The sequence below is a fragment of the Psammomys obesus genome, unplaced genomic scaffold, assembly GCF_907164565.1.
Source record: "Psammomys obesus unplaced genomic scaffold, mPsaObe1.curated_primary_1811, whole genome shotgun sequence".
In the NCBI taxonomy this organism is placed as follows: Eukaryota; Metazoa; Chordata; class Mammalia; order Rodentia; family Muridae; genus Psammomys; species Psammomys obesus.
Genome location: NW_026596046.1, coordinates 202466 through 219970, shown reverse-complemented (window position 1 = coordinate 219970; position 17505 = coordinate 202466). Strand labels below are relative to the sequence as shown.

General features: G+C 37.5%; 1 long non-coding RNA gene across 1 annotated transcript; it reads left to right on the top strand.

The window, feature by feature from the left end:
• Window positions 1-715: 715 nt before the first annotated feature.
• LOC129688528 (uncharacterized) lies at window positions 716-9025 on the top strand. The gene is made up of 4 exons (XR_008721955.1): window positions 716-867; window positions 5451-5564; window positions 6004-6073; window positions 8891-9025. It is a non-coding gene; the product is annotated as an uncharacterized LOC129688528 (long non-coding RNA).
• The last annotated feature ends 8480 nt before the right edge of the window (window positions 9026-17505 follow it).

Here is a 17505-nt window from a genome sequence, read left to right as displayed (position 1 = left end):
CTTCATGGGAACAATATTATTATGTCAGACACATGATAATTACCACCCATAACTTGAGTATTTTACAGCAATCTCTTTTGGTAACCATGCCTGTAATCACCCCCAAACCTTGAAAATAGAGAGAGTATTGAGTAAAGCTGTATATGGAAGTCATTTTTACATAGTAAATTCTTGGAAGAGGAATTAAAATCTCCTTGGGTTATTGACAGTGACAGCATTTCTTTAAATTGATAGCTGAAAATAAGACATCTCAGAAGAAGGAAATAATATTCACTATTAAAGGAAGTTTAAGAAGACAAAAACTTTCCTGAAAACACAGATTTTAAGATTCACAACAGAATACAAGACAGACAGGTTTGAGTCACTGAAAAGGAAATATCCCAACAGTAACTAAAAATGGCAGACTAGGAAAGGATATTCTTAGAGGAACAAGAAAAAGTAAGAATGGAACATTCAACAAAACTATAGGGTAGCAGAAATGTGATTCAGCGCCAAGGATTATCTGATTCAAACAAATTGCCGATGTTTAAAATTGGGAGTACTAGATTAGGGGAAAATAAAAAAATAAAAAAAACTACAAAATTTTGCTCATTCCTCCTAGTTGTAGTTACTGATCTATAATTGCCATTGCTCTGGGTCACAATAAGAGACACATTTGTCTTCAAGCATGGGGATATGTAATAATAAAAGGCTATGTTTATCTCAAACAGGAGATTCTAGGTATCGCTAAAGAAAAGGGACCAGATGAATACCAAATATTCCCAACATTAGGGAACAAAGCACACTGGGTCCTAAGGAAAAAGATGGACTCATCAGGAAGTAGATTTGAGAGAAGAATCGGTGGCTGAAATAAGATCTGTCTTCAAGGTAAAGGTTTTAGCATCCTCTCACTCAGCATCCCTCTACACATGCACAAGTACTTTCCTTCCTTCAGATAAACCGATGATGACTGTTTCCTTCAACTATGGAAACTGATGACTTGAGGATAACAGGCATCATAGATAAGAGTTTGACAAGTTAAAGGATTCATCACAAAGACACAATTGACCTTCTGTTGGAAGCTGACTCCCTCATATGTCAGATGTGCTTTAGTTTGGCATTGCAAATCACCCAAATGATTTCACTTCTGACCACACCAATATTAATAACAAAATAAAGCAATGATTGATAATTAGTAACAAAAAGTAATAATAAATGATGTATGAGGTAATGTTAAAACAAGTAATAATAATGGTAGAAGTGTAATTGACAAAACACACTCATATCCTTCATAAATAAACACAAAATATCTTTCCTAAATAAAAACATTTCAAAGTGGCTAGCAGACCACTGACCTCTAACAAGTTCACAGAGAGTTGGAGGTTGCCCTTTGTCCAGTACATGGAAGCAATTGTTTATCCATAAAAAAAATAAGTTCTTTTATATTATCTGAATGTTATCATTTTCTTTTTTCATTTTTTTCTCCTCCCAGTATCATTCACCCTCTCACTTCTCCCCTTATGCCTTTTCCCTGCTCCCCTGATAGGGGAGGACCTCCTCTCCTTCTATCTGAGACCCTAGCTTATCAGGTCTCATCAAGGCTGGCAGCACTCAGTAGACTCTGAAGCTGTAGCTTCAGAAATAAAGAGAGAAGGTACTGCTCTTAGAGCAGGCAAGATTAGTAACATCAGACAAAGGTACCACTTGATCCCTCCTTGACCTGGAGCTTGCCAAGTATGGCTTACTCTCATTGCCAGAAAGCTGGGACCACATCTTGGGGATGGAAGTGTAGTTTATCAGTGACTGGCTTTTTAACCCCACTCCCACCCACTGAGGGAGGAGCAGCCTTGCTAAGCCACATAGGAGGACATTGAAACCAGTCCTGATGAGACCTAAGCTAGAATCAGATGGAAGAGAGAGGAGGACCTTCCCTTCCCTATGAGTGGACTTAGAGAGAGACATGGGGGCAGATGAGGGAGGGAGTCTGGCATTGGGAAGGAATGAGGGAGGGGGCTATAGCTGGGAGACAAAGCAAATAAAATGTATTTAATGTTAAAACAAAAACAAAACAAAAAAAAAAAAAGGAAAGAAAGAATGTATAGTTCAGTGGCTCCCAAAGCAGTGCTGTGTATTCAGAGCAGGAACACCTGGGATTTTCCGATTGTTCTCATTTCCCTATCTTTGGTACATCAAACAATGGCTGACACATTACAGCTTAAAAATAACTGACATATCTTAATCTATACTGAATTATGACTGTAAAAGTTGGTTGTGGTGTGTTTTCTGGGCTGGATAGTCCTGAATAGTTTTGTGCTATTTAATAAGACATGAACATATATGCACTTTAAACTATTTAAGCATGTGAAATAGAATTAACTATTGGTACATAAACTATTACACAGTTCAAGTGTCTCAACTTTTCCAATCTAGATTAGCTTAGGTCAGGTTCAGCTGTGACTTCTTAGAAACATTTTCCTCTACAATACTCCATAGAATGATTTCTTGATGACTAAAGAGATTTGAGTTATATTACAAGCCAGAACTCCAGCCTGTGTTACTTATCTATACTATCAGCTTCCATGAGTGGATTGTTTAGTTTCATCAGTGTGCTTTCAGCTCATCATATTCTAGGATGCCACAGAAGAGCTACAAGGGTTTACATTAAATTATGTGTTAAATATTTTCCCATGTTAGCTGGCCAGATGGGTAAGGTATCAACAACTCTGGATATTTCCGTTCCCAGAACCCATATGATGGCCGGCAAACAACTAATTTCTGATCCCTGGGCTCCTTACGCTATTCTCTGGGGTCATGGGAACCAGTAAAACATGTGGTGCACAGACCATGAGACCTGATAAGCTAGGGTCAGATAGAAGGGAAGGCAGTCCTCCCTTATCAGGGGACTGAGGAAATGGCATAGGGGGAGAAGAGGGACGATGGGTGGGACCAGAGAAGACTAGGAAGGAGGCTACAGTATGGATACAAAGTGAATAGATTGCAATAAGTAATCTACAAATAAAATTAAATTAAAAATTAATGATACACAATTTCCAAAAATTTTCCCAAGATTATATTCAAAGAAGTGATTTGCAGAAAACTTTTTGGGCAATATTTTAGCTATATTTTACATTTATTTTAAATTCTGATATACTCTACAAAACATTTGCCCTGAAATTTCTTTCTACTTAGAGATTCATAAATAACCTTGTAAGACAAACAAACATAAACTTCTGTTTTATCACAGAGGCCACAACTGAATTTGACTCTTTTGAGGCTGCTTATCAGTGTGTTACACATCATTAAAAGCCATCCTGCCTTTTGTAAAGCAGACCCTCAATGCTTATCCATTTGAGTAGCTCCTCATATTCAATGGAATGATATTCCCAGATAATCACAATTCGATGATCTCTCAAAAATGTAAGGGGACCTCTCATTTTCTGCCTTTGGGAACAAAGTCATCATTGTGATCCAGGACTCAGGGATATCTCTGAGAGATCTTTGCTGTTAAAGAACACCCAAGGATTGCACTCTTTTGGTATGGAAGAAGTATTAATCTATGTCAGGGATGTTTCAGAAGGGAGAATGTTTGTTGTTGTTTTTTATTTATAAATTTTATTTTTATTTTTACATTAATTACACTTTAATCCCTTTGTATCCCATCTGTAGCACACTTCCGCATTCCTGTCCAATCGCACCTTCCCTCCCTCTTCACCACCCATGCCCCTCTCCAAGTCCATTGATAGGCAAGGTCCTCCTCCCCTTCCGTCTGACCTTACCTTATCAGATCTCATCAGGACTGGCTGCATTGTCTTCCTCTGTGGCCCTGTAGGGCTGTTCCCTCCTCAAAAGGAGGTGATCAAAAAGCCAACCATTGAGTTCATGTGATTAGAAGTTGTGAATCATTTCTTCCTTAATTGGTCTTTAGAATACAATTAATGAGGCACAGAGATGAAAGATGAGATGATGGGGCTCAACTAACTGATAATCAGGACTGTGGAGAGACATTGCTATATAGACTGGGACAAATATTCCATTGTAGTTTTCATAACCTGAGGGGAGGCATTTATTCTCAGCTAGTCTGGAGGTTAGTTGCACTTATTGTTTGAATTGAGCATATGAGAATCAAGGCTCCATATACAATGTATTCAATTTACAGTTAATGGCTCATTCAGTAAAATCTTGTCTACGACCTGCTGTGTGAGGCAGCTTTTCACTTCTGCAACAACAGACCTGAAGGAATACACTTATAAAAATGAGGCATTTATTTTCTTAAATTGTTCTGTGTGTATTAATGTTTGACTTCCAAGTAAGTTTGTATATAGCAACTTTGCTTAGTATCCTTGGATACCAGAAAAAAGCTTAAATTCGATGGAATTAGAGTTAAATATTGCAGTGAGCTACCATGAGGAACTGAGAATCCAACCTGACCCTCTGGAGTAGCAAACAGTGTACTTAATCACTGAACCATAATTCTAGCACCAAAGTGTTTATTTTTATTTATATAGAGCATTAATTAATTAATTAATTAATTAATTAATTAATTAATTTAACTTTGAAATTAGTTTTATTTTGCCCGTATGTAAGCCTGTGCACCACTTGCATTCTGGTGCCCTTGTAAGCAAGAAGATGGCTTTGGATCTCATAAAACTAAAATTACCGATGCTTGTGATCCAAAACATGAGTGCTGGGAAGAAAGGCTGAGTCCTCTGAGATAGCTGTCAATGAACATAACTTCTGAGCTAGCACTTCACAAAACGGTTTACCTTAAACTTCATCATACAATTTATCTACCTTTTCTTTACTAATGCTTCAGATTTATTATTGACAAGCTCATTATTATTACTATTATTATTATTATTATTATTATTATTATTATTATCATTACTGAGGGCTTGAGAGAAATGCTTAATATGATGTGGTAAATTAATAAAGAGGAAAAATCATATTCACCTGTTAAGAAGAAAACAAAATGAGACATAGCCAGAGAAAAAGACATGAATATTACATTCCTTCTAATGCCATAGCTATATGATCCATTTGCCTCACAGTATCCTTACACTTTAAAGGTCAATCCCAGGAAAATACCCTGACAGATGAAGCCATTCACATATAATTCTTCTGAGGACACAAGTCACTAACAATTTCAACATGCTGGGTTTGTAAAAGGATACAAAGTTCATAGGAATAGGGCCTTAGTATGGGAATAATTCTGATAGTTGAATTCATATTCACATGTTGGACAAATTCAAAAAAATCTGAGTGATTTTAAGAATGGAAGTAATACCTTAATTTACAAATGCAGACATATAAGACACTCTTTGTGTTTTGTGTCAAACTGACAGACAAGACAAAAAATTTTAAGAAAGCAAGGGTATGCCCCCATCTCCTCTCCATGCCAGGGTAGTGCAGGAGAGCTGACCCTCCTGGCATGGTTGCAGAAGACCTGATAGACTGGCTCATCTCCCACCCAGGCCCAGATGCAGGACTTTGTGCTGGCCAACCCCAACATCTACACCAAAGAGCTGTTGGAGCATGTAAACAGGCTGATCCTGTACACCCAAAGCTGAAGGCTCTCCATGACTAAGGTAACCAGGTTATCTGAGAGGAGTCTCTGGGAGTGTCTAGTGTTGATGGTGAAGCAAAAGCCATAGGCCTTGAACCAGAGCAATGACTCATTTCAATGAACATTTGCAAGTAGAGCATTTTGGGCAAAGGATATATTGTGTGACACACAGTGACACAAAACGGTTTACATGGTCGGATTTTTCTATTTTTATTTATCCTTTTTTTTGTATTCTTCTGGGGATTTACAATGCTGTAGCACAGAAATTGAAAGATTGGGAAATGAGTGGTAGAGCAATAATTACGTAAAATTAAAAAATATATCAACAAAAATTATATGTGAAAAAAGACAATGAAAAAAGAAAAAGTAAGGGGTATATTTTAACTAGTAGTTTCAGAGATTAAGTAAAGTGGATGGAAGTCATGGAACTATGACTCACAGGAATTTGTTTTCTTATCCAGGACTCTACTTGGCTCAATTCAACTATCAAGCTACTGGCAACCTAAAATCCAAGCCTATATTTAACTTCAGGTATGTTGAAAAGTAGCAATAAAATTCATTTCACACTCGTTTTTTAATTTAATTTATTTTTTTATTTTTTATATTAATTGCAATTTATTCACTTTGTATCCCAGATGTAGCCTCCCCTATCTCTTCTCAATCCCACCCTCCCTCTCTCATCACCTCCTATGCCCCTCTCCAAGTCCACTGATAGGAGAGATCTTCCTCTCCATCCCTCTGACCCTAGCTTCTCAAGTATCTTCAGAAATGGCTGCATTGTCCTCCTCTGTGGCCTATCAAAGCTGCTCGCTCCTCAGGGGGAGTTGACAAAAGAACTAGACACTGAATTCATGTCAGGCACAGTCTCTGTTCCCATTACTAGGGAACCTATTGGACACTGAGCTGCCATGGGCTACACCTGTGCAGGGGTTCTAGGTTATCTCCATGCATGGTCCTTGGTTGGAATATCAGTCTCAGAAAAAAATCCTGTGCCCAGATTTTTTTGGATCTGTTGCTCTCCTTGTGGAGCTCCTGTCCTCAAGTGAAAAGATAATCATCGGTGTTGTTCAACTTAGAAAGTACATTAATTTGCTACTATTGTTGTGATAACACACTGATGAAAACAACTGACACAGGAAAGGATGTACTCTATGGTGTACATCCAGTTGCCTGTCAATTACTGAGAAATATCAGGGCCCAAACAGAGTGCCTTGCACCTCATAGCTTTCTTAACCAGCTTTCTTATTTTGCTCCAGGCCAATCTGTCAAGGGTGGCACCATCCTGGTGATCTGGGGCTATGAATTGTTAATCAAAGCAATATCCCACAGATTTCCCTAGACCATAGACCTATGTGATGTAACCAGTTCCTCAATCAGATATGTCTATGCTTCACCACTCAAAAAACTAATTCTTAATTACTTCTCTATTGTTTTAGTAAAGCATCATGACCAAGACAACTTATAGAAGCAAGTGTTTTGTTGCCCTTAGAAATCTAGAGGGATTACAGTCCTTCAAAGTCACAACAGAGGAGCATGACTGCAGGAAGGCAGGAGGGATATACATGCACCTGAGAGCTGAGGGCTCTTCTCTTAGATAGCAAATATGAAGCATAAAGAGGACTAGAAATGGCTCATAGCTTTTGAAACTGTAAATTCCAACCAATGACATACTTCCTCCAGCAAGGCCAAAACACTTAAACTACCCAAATGTTGTCACAAAGAAGGTATCACACATTGATATGCCTGGAATCAGAGGGCCATCCCATTCAAACCACCACAATGAAACTCCTTCTTCCCACCTTGGCCCTCCAAAATTGACAAGATACCTTCCAAGTCACTAATTGATTCACTCAGAGTTTGTCTTGGCAGCACATCAGCTCTGAAATGTTCCTTGGCCTTCTAGTAGTTCTTAATTTTTTCGTAATATGTATGAAATTTTAACAAATTTTAGTAAAATGCAGAGAACTTAGACTCTCCATTCTAGACAGAGACATCTGGGCACAGGACTGTGTGTGCATTCATCAAGCAAAAAAACAAATGAAAGCTAGTGCTTATATGCTTTCAGCATTATTCTTTTTATTCAGTCTAGAACAAGCATCAATAGATTCAAGAAGTCTTACCTCCTTATTTAATCCTTTATGGGAATACAGCCATATCTAGGGAGATGTGTATTTGTGTGTGTGTGTGTGCAAGTTAAATTGCAATTTTGTCATGCTAACAATAAAAAAAGGCCACTTGTAAACAAGGCTCTTGCAGAAGACCAGAGTTGGATCCCTATCACTAAAGTCTGGTGGTCCAAAACTTCCTGAAATCTAGCCTACAAGCACCTGGTGACCTTTTTAGTTTCTAACTCCAAAAACAATTCCAAGGGGCCCATACATGTACACACAGATATAAACATGAAATCACATAGACACTCATTCACCATTAAAATTAAACTGAAAACATTAATCATCACAATGACGATACTGAAACTTTCTCCAATTTATTATAATGCATTGTGCTGAATTTATATTTAGATACATACACATAATATTCTTAGTTATTTCATTGGACAATTATATTCATAGTAATCTCTATTTTCTTAATAATCCCAGATTTTGAATTTTTCATCTTTTGAAGACTGATATCATTTATCCAAATATGAAATGACAGCATCTTGTGTTTGAATTATGGTTTTACATATTTATATCTGTTACAGTTGTAAAAGGTATTCACACTGATAATTTTACAAGGATCTTTGATGGAGATGGTGCTGTACTTAATATAGATATTCAGAATTGTGGTGATGACATAAACAATACTATTGATGAGTCTTATTGTAAGGCAGATGCCAGAGATGAGCCAAGTGATAAAAACTTTCCCAAGGATAATACTGACAAAAATTTCATCTATTCCTTCTTAAGACAAAAGTCCTACAGGTAAAGGGAAGCATTAAGTAGTACTCAGATGAATGGAAGGATGACAAAATTTCCTGATTTCACATGGTTGTTAACAGCATCACAGTAGGGTTGGGGCACACCCTTATAAAAAAATAAATAGAAACATACATACATGCATACATACACACTTAAACACATATATACATGAACATGCGTGCTCTTTTTATACACATATGTATGCACATACATGTGTGACAGATGTATTCCTAATTTAGCCCCTGTAAGATTCCCAGAAATACCTCCTGCATTTCTCCCCTATCATTGCCCTGGTCCCCAAGGAAATGTAATATATCTTGGAGATTGAAATTACTATTTTTGAAAGGCTCATTAAAAAGAATGGATTGATTCAAAATCCCTCAAAACACTCTGCAAGTTAAAGAACTGTGTCACTGTCATTGAACCTCAGGTACCCTGAAAAATCTATCCAACACTGAAGACATGAAGGAAAAAGAACACCATGACGACAGCTCTCCCAGTTTGAGGATGTGTCCCTCACACAATGATACAGGGCCCATAACTGCTCCTCTTCTCAGTGACGAGGTTACAGGTAAGTATAGATGTTCTATTATCACAACTGTTTTCACAATTGAACGCGTTTAATGTTTCTGTACAAATGGTGAATATCCTAAAGTATAGACAAGGAATAATTATAAAGTTGTGGCCAACACCATAAGTAGTTTATATAAACTGGAGACACTTTTTGCTTTAAAAAATACATCTGATCATTAATGCAGCCCTGCAGATCTCAGGGTTGGTCTCTGTATTCCTGATTGTGCTCCCTATTAACCATTTTCCCAGGTTCTCTATGTTAGTCTTTATTTCCTCCCATCTGTTATATCAAAGGTCCAGGAAGTTCCCCAGGAACATGTTGTGTACCTCCACCTAAGCTAAGTCTATCCAAGAAATGGCCAGCTCAGAAGCCACATCAGTCTCCACTCCGCCACCAATAAACATTGCTCCAGGTCCTCCAGGGTCCATAAGTCCAACTCTTCCTCCTATCCTGCAACCAGAGATGCTTCAATCACAGTCAACTCCCAGTGTTGAGAAGGGTGACAAGAAGAAACACTTGGGTTAACAGTCCTTTTACTGTTTGTACTCCTTTCTCAAGGTGAAGTTCTGATTTCCACAGCACAGACTGTGGCATTGCTAGTCTCTAGCTAGGTGCTAGACCTTTCATCCTATAGAAGTGTTTCCTCCTGAGCTCCAGGACCCTCTTTGGGGAAAAGCTTCTCTGTCTACTCCATGGCCTCCCATGTGGCTTGTGTGTCTTCCATGACATCCTAGGCCACCAAAACCTTAAAGATATCACTGCTTGATACTAACACCATCATGCATTGCTTTCAAAGCAAAAAGTATAATTTACTGATTATGCCTAAAAAGCATGAGCAATAAACAATTAGCTATCAAGTGCATCATGATGCAGTCTCATTCTTCTACATGTTAAAATATACATTATTTTCTGTGTATTTGTGTGATGCAGAAAGTATGCAGGCTATAAAGGGAAAAGAGCAATGAAGGGTTAAGTGGGTTCAATTACAACATACAATGATTTTCCCTCTGTGTTAAAATCTGAGAAACTTAACAAACTATTTTTATAAATCTGATGACTACATGTGGCATAATGAAAATGTGCACATAACTCCACCAGCAAACAACAAGGAAGATCTCACTGAAATTTCTTCCTCACCATCAGGACAGATTGAGGGACACTTATTCAGAAACGATCTCACCAATATTTCTGTGAATAGTAATCTGCTTGCCATTATAGTGGTGAGTTAATTTTGGGTCTCTGTACCTGTCCTGATGCACAGAATTCCTGGGAAAACTGTGTGCTGAATGAATTTTTTATCAAAAATATGAATGATTAGATAGCTTATCCATGAGGGTGAGATACTTTTAAATTAGTGCCTCCATGAAATAAATCCCACTGAAGTTTGAGTCATGTAATTAGAGAAATTTGAAAAAATAATTGTATAGTATTCTCATCAATTTCACTGACTTCAGTAAAGATTTAATTCTACCATCTTGTTGGAGGAAAAGTATCTATGGGTGTAAGTCTCTCTGCATCCAAAAACCTCAACTCTTCCAACTTATTTTAACTTCCATATTGCTCTAGAGTATTAATATAAAAATCGCCTCTGAGATAATTCAATAATATTATTCAAAATATTTAGAGTGCATTGTTTTATATTATCAGAGTATAAGAAGAAAGCTTTTTTTTTGCTATATATTAATCCTTTCATCTTGATAGAAAACATTTCAAACCCACCTTGTATGGCTTGAGCTATTTTAAATAATTTGCTAAATTGCCATTGGATATCTGTACATGTACATTTATATGTATTTAATATCTAGCATGCATTTTAGCACTATTCAGCATGGGAACAAGATTATTATGTTAATACCTGATATAATTGTTAGTAACTTGAGTATTTTAGAGCAATCTTTTCATGTAACCATGACTGTAATACTCCTAACCTTGAAAATAGACACAATACTGAGTAAAGTGTGTATGGAAGCCATTTTTTACATAGTGAAACCATGGAAGAGAAATTAAAATCTCCTTGACTACTTGACTGTGACAAAATTCTTTGATACTGATAGCAGAAAATAAGTCTTAGAAGGAAGAGACTTTAAAGAAGTTTAAGAAGACAAAAATCTTTTGAAAACACAGATTTTAATACTCACAACAGAGTTCAGGATAGACAGGAAGTGATAATAGTGTTTGTGTCAATGAAAGTGAAATATCGAAATAGTAGCTGAGAATGGCAGACTAAGGCAGGCTATTATTAGTGGAGCAAGAAAAAGTAAGAGTGGACCACTCACCTAAATTAGTTGGGGAACAGAATTATGTTTCAATGACAGTGATTATCTGATTCAAAAATAAAACAACAACAACAACAAAAAAAAAAACAGTGTTTCAAACTATAAAAAAAGAAAATAGGAAACAACCTAGGAACCTGCCACAGAGGGCCTCTGAAAGCCTCTGCAGTATAGACTGTCAAAGCAGATGCTGAGCCTGATGGACAACTGATGGGCAGAGTGAATGGAATTTTATCTAAGAAGTGGGAAAAAGTAAGAGCTGGAGGGGACGGGAACTCGACAAGCAGAGCAACAGAACAAGATAATTTGAACACAGGGAACTTCCCAGAGACTCATACTCCAACCAAGGACTATTCGTGGAGATGACCTAGAACCCCTGCACAGATGTAGCCCATGGCAGTTCAGTGTCCAAGTGGGTTACATAGTAATGGGAAGAGGGACTGCCTCTGACATAATGTGATTGGCCTGCTCTTTGATCACCTCCTCCAGAAGGGGTAGCAGCCTTACCAGGCCACAGAAGAAGACAATGCAGCCACTTTTGATGAGAACTGACTAAGATCAGAAAGGAGAGGAGAACCTCCCCTATCAGTGGACTTGGGGAGTGGCATGCATGCAGAAAGGGAAGGGAAGGTGGGATCGGGAGGGGAGAAGGGAAGGGCTTATGGGGGGATACAAAATGAATAAAGTGTAATTAATAAAAAAAGAAACCAAAAAAAAAAAAAAACAAAAAAAAGAACTAGATTGAGGAGAAAATATTTTCAGAACTAAAAAAAAAAAAAATATATAGGGGAGGTACTTCATTTCCATCTGAACCTAGCCCATCAGGTCTCCTCAAGACTGGCTGCATTGACTTCCCCTATGGCCTGATGAGGCTACTTCACCCTCAGGGGAAGGTCATCAAAGAGCCAGCCACTGAGTTCATGTCAGAAAAAGTCCTTATTCCCCTTACTAAGGTAGCCAATTGGACAATAAGCTGCCATGGGCTACATGTATGCAGGGGTTCTAAGTTATATCCATGCATGCTCCTTGGTTCGAGTATCAGACTCAGAAAAGAACCCAGTACCCAGATTTTTTGTTTCTGTTGCTCTCCTTGTGGAGTTCCTCCTGCTCTTTCCATCTCCCCTTCTTTCATACGATTCCCTGCACTATCACCAAAGTTTGGCTATGAGTGTCAGCATCTGCTTAAATACACTCTTTCAGAGGTCCTCTGTGATAAGCTCACCCATCAGTAGACTGGGTAAGGGACATGGGAGGAGAAGAAAGAGGGAGGGTGGAATTGGGAGGAGATGAGGGAGCTGGTATACAAAGTGAATAGATTGTAATAAATAAAAAATAAATTAACTAAAAATTAAAATAAAAATAACTTTAAAAAAAGTAGAAAATTTTCTTCATGTCTCCTCATTGTTGTTGTTGACCTATACTTGCCATTGCTATGGTTTACAATAAGAGACACATTTGTCTTCAAACATGGGGATATATAATAATAAAAAGTTGTCGTTATCTCATACATTAGATTCTAGGTATAACTGAAGAGAAGGGACCAGATAAAGAAAAAATATTCAAAACATTAGGGAACAAAGAACACTGGGTCCTAAGGGAAAAGACTCACTGTCAACAGGAAGTAGGTTTGAGAGAGTAACTAGTGGTTGTCATAGGATCCATCTTCAAGGTAAAGGTTTTAGTATTCTCCACACTCAGCATCCCTCTAGACATGAACAAGTACTTTCCTTCCTTCAGATAAACCGATGATGACTGTTTCCTTCAACTATGGAAACTGATGACTTGAGGATAACAGGCATCATAGATAAGTTTGACAAGTTAAAGGATTTATCACAAAGACACAATTGACCTTCTGTTGGAAGCTGACTCCCTCATATGTCAGATGTGCTTTGGTTTGGCATTGCAAATCACCCAAATGATTTCACTTCTAACCACACCAATACTAATAACAAAATAAAGCAATAATTGATAATTAGTAACAAAAAATTATGTATAAGGTAATTTAGTTAAAACAAGTAATAATAGTGGTAGAAGTGTGATTTACAAAATACACTTATATCCTTCATAAATAAACTCAAAATATCCTTCCTAAATAAAAACAAACTGGCTAGTAGACCACCACTGACCTCTAACAAGTTAACAGAGAGTTGGAGGTTGCCCTCTGTGCAGTACATACATACATATGATTGGGCCATATTCTGAGTTCTCCACTCCATAGTTTCTGGAGCTGTAGCCTCAGACATAAAGAGAGAAGGTTCTGCTCTGAGAGCAGGCAAGATTAGTAACATCAGACAAAGGTACCACTTGACCCCTCCTTGACCAGGACTTGCCAATTATGGCTTGCTTTCATTGCCAGAGAGCTGAAACCACATCATGGGGACGAAAGTGTAGTTCAGTGGCTCCCAAGGTAGTGCTGTGCATTCAGAGCAGGAACACCTGTGATTTTCCCATTGTTCTCATTTCTCTATCTTTGGTACCTCAAACCATGGCTGATACTTTACAGCTTAAAAACAATCGATATACATTAACCTATACTGAATTATGACCAGGAAAGTTGGTTGTGGTGTTTTCCAGACTGGTTAGTCCTGAATGATTCGAGCTACATAGTGTAGATTTGAACATTTAAGCATTTCAAACTATTTAAGGTAATTTGATATCTTGCTTTTTTTCCCTTACCAAAATAATTAGGGATTCCTGCAATTTGATTTCTTGTGGGATTTTTGTTGTTGTTATTATTTTGATTTTGTTTTTACTAGTTATTTATTTATTTATTTATTTATTTATTTATTTATTTATTTAATAGTTGTCTTTGTTAGAATCCCACTCTAGCCTCTAACCTAAGCCCACACTGCATCATTTTGAACTCTGAGATTCTAAGAGTGTACCACAAATGCTTGCTTAGACCTCACATATCTCAGTGTCCCTAGGCTTTTGAAACTTCAGTGTATGTGTAACCAAGCATCAGGGTTGGAAGGAGTAAAAAAAAGACACTTTCCTATCCATCAAACAAGCTGCTACTAGCACTAAATTGAAAGAATTGAAATTTTACATGTTTAATGGAATGGATATGAAACTGAGAATTTCTCACATGAGACACAGGGAGCTCAAGTAAGAAGGTTGGGTCATATTTCAAGTGTACCTGTGAGCAAAGGTGTACACGCATATTAGAATCTTAGTTACTATGAACTGTAAGCACTGATTCATCAAAGTATAGAATCAGGAAAAGACATTCTCTGGTTTTGCCTGTTTTTGATGACTGCATTTTCCCAGGAAGAACACTTTGAACTCAAAATATTTTTATTTCATTGCTACCATATATAAAACTTCATCTTGAGTCTAGTCGTAGGAGAGAAAGTACAAACCCTGCCTTTTTTATTATTATTATTAATTACACTTTATTCATTTTGTATTCCCCCATAAGCCCCTCCCTCCTCCCCTCCCGATCCCACCCTACCTCTCTTTTCTGCATGCATGCTCCTCCCCACGTCCACTGATAGGGGAGGTCCTCCTCTCCTTCCTTCTGATCTTAGTCTATCAGATCACATCAGGAATGGCTGCCAAACCCTGCCTTTTGTGTTGCTCATTTGAGCTTTGATTCTGGGTAGATGACAGGGAGGGACTCTCAAGGTAGCACGCTTTAAACATATGTTCTCAGCCTCCCTAATCCTGTGATTCTTTAATACAGATACTCATGTTGTGACCCCAATCATAAAATTATTTTGCTGCTACTTTGTAAATTTACTTCCTAAATTTGCTACCGTTATGAATTGTAATGTAAATATCTGACATTCAGGGTATCTGGGAAGTGACCCCTTAAAGGTTTGCACCACACAACTTGAGAACCACGGGACTCAACTGCAATTTTTCAATAAAACAATTACCAATAGGTTTTTTTTCAGTGTACATTGACCTTTACAGTTCTTTTTTTTTTCCCTTAAAAGAATTTCCTTCATAATTTACAAAGAGCACTGCATTATTCTGCCTTATACGAAGAGTAGCTTGATGTTCTACATAGGGAAACTTTGGATCAAAAATATCTTCCATCCAAAGGTAATGATACAATAAACACATGAGCAACAACACAAAGATAAAAGCAATACATTTTTGAAGGTATTATTTCCTTGTATTTACAAGATTAACCACTGAAAGGATGTCCATGCCAAGAAGTTTCTTTTGTTCACTCATACATAGTCACTTTATAAACAGATGCATTTATCAAGCAAGAGTGTTGACACATGCCTAAAATTTTTCATGACAAAAATTAAAAGTAGTATGTTTGTGCAACACCTGTGGGTTATTTATCTCCTCTTATTAGGACCACATGGACTAGTTAATTCTATTTCACATGCTGAATATACGTCACTGATTGGCACATAAAGCTATTACAGAGTTTATCTGTCTCAACTTTACCAATCTAGAGTAGCTCAGGTCAGTTCAGCTTTGACTTCTTAGAAACATTTTCCTCTACAACACTCCACAGAATGATTTCTTGATGACATAAAAGATTTGAGTTACATTATGAGCCAGAACCACAGACTGTGTGACTTATCTATACTACCAGCTTTCATGAGTGAATAGCTTAGTTTCATCAGTGTGCTTTTAGCTCGTCCTATTATAGAATGCCACAGAAGAGTTACTAAGGCTTACATTAAATTATATATTAAATGTTTTCCCATGTTGGCTATCCAGATGGGTGAAGGCTCAGCAACTCTGGATGTTTACATTCCCAGAACCCATATGATGCTTGGCAAACACCTAATTTCTGATCCCAGGGCTCCTTACCCTGTCCTCTAGGGTCATGGGAACCAGTCACACATGTGGTGCACAGACCATGACACCTGATAAGCTAGGGTCAGATAGAAGGGAAGGCAATCCTTCCCTATCAGATGACTAGGGAATTTGCATAGGGGGAGAAGGGAGAGGATATATGGGACCAGGTAGAGACTAGGGAAGAGGCTGCAGCAAGGATATAAATGAATAGATTGTAATGAATAAATCTAAAAATAAAACTACATTAAAACTTAATAATACACACTTATCAAAAATTTTCCCAAGATTATATTCAAAGAAGTGATTTGCAGAAAACTTTTTGGGCAATATTTTAGCTATATTTTACATTTATTTTAATTTCTGATATAGTCTATAAAACATCTGCCCTGAATTTTCTTGCTATTTAGAGATTCATAAATAAACTTGTAAGACAAACAAACATAAACTTCTTCTGTTAATAGTCTTTTATCACAGATGCCATAACAGAATTTGATTCTTTTGAGGCTGCTTATCAGTATGTTACACATCATTAAAAGCCATCCTGCCTTTTGTAAAACAGACCCTCAATGCTTATCCATTCGAGTAGCTCCTCATATTCAATGGAATGATGTTCCCAGATACTCACGATTCGATGATCTCTCAAAAATGTAAGGGGACCTCTCATCTTCTGCCTTTGAGAACAAAGTCCTCATTCAGATCCAGGACTCAAGTGTACCTCCGAAAAATATTTGCTGTTAAAAAACACCCAAAATTTACATTCTTTAAGTGTGGAAGAAGCATTGATCTCTATCAGGGAGGTTTGGGAAGGGAGAATGTTTGTTGTTTTTTATTTATAAATTTTATTTTCATTTTTTATATTAATTACACTTTAATCCCTTCTTATCCAAGATGTAGCACACTTCCTAATTACTCTCCAATCTCACCTTCCCTCCCTCTTCACCTCACATGCCACTCTCCAAGTTCATTGACAGGGAAGGTCCTCCTCCCTTTCCATCTGACCCTAGCTTATCAGGTCTCATCAGGACTGGCTGCACTGTCTTCCTCTGTGGCCTGGTAAAGCTGCTTCCCCTTCAGTAGAAGGTGATTAAAGAGCCAGGCCCTAAGTTTATGTGGTTAGTAGTTGTGAATCATTTCTTTCTTAATTGGTCTTTAGAATCCAATTAATGAGCCACAGAGATGAAAGATGAGATGATGGGGCTCAACAAACTAATTAATCAGGACTGTGGAGAGACATTGCTATATAGACTTGGACAAATATTCCAAAGTAGTTTTCAGAACCTGGGGAGAAGCATTTATTCTCAGCTACTCTGGAGGTTAGTTGCACTTATTGTTTGAATTGAGCATATGAAAATCAAAGCTCCATATATGATGTATTCAGTTTCCAGTTAATGGCTCATTCAGTAAAACCTTGCTACCAGCTGTTGTGTG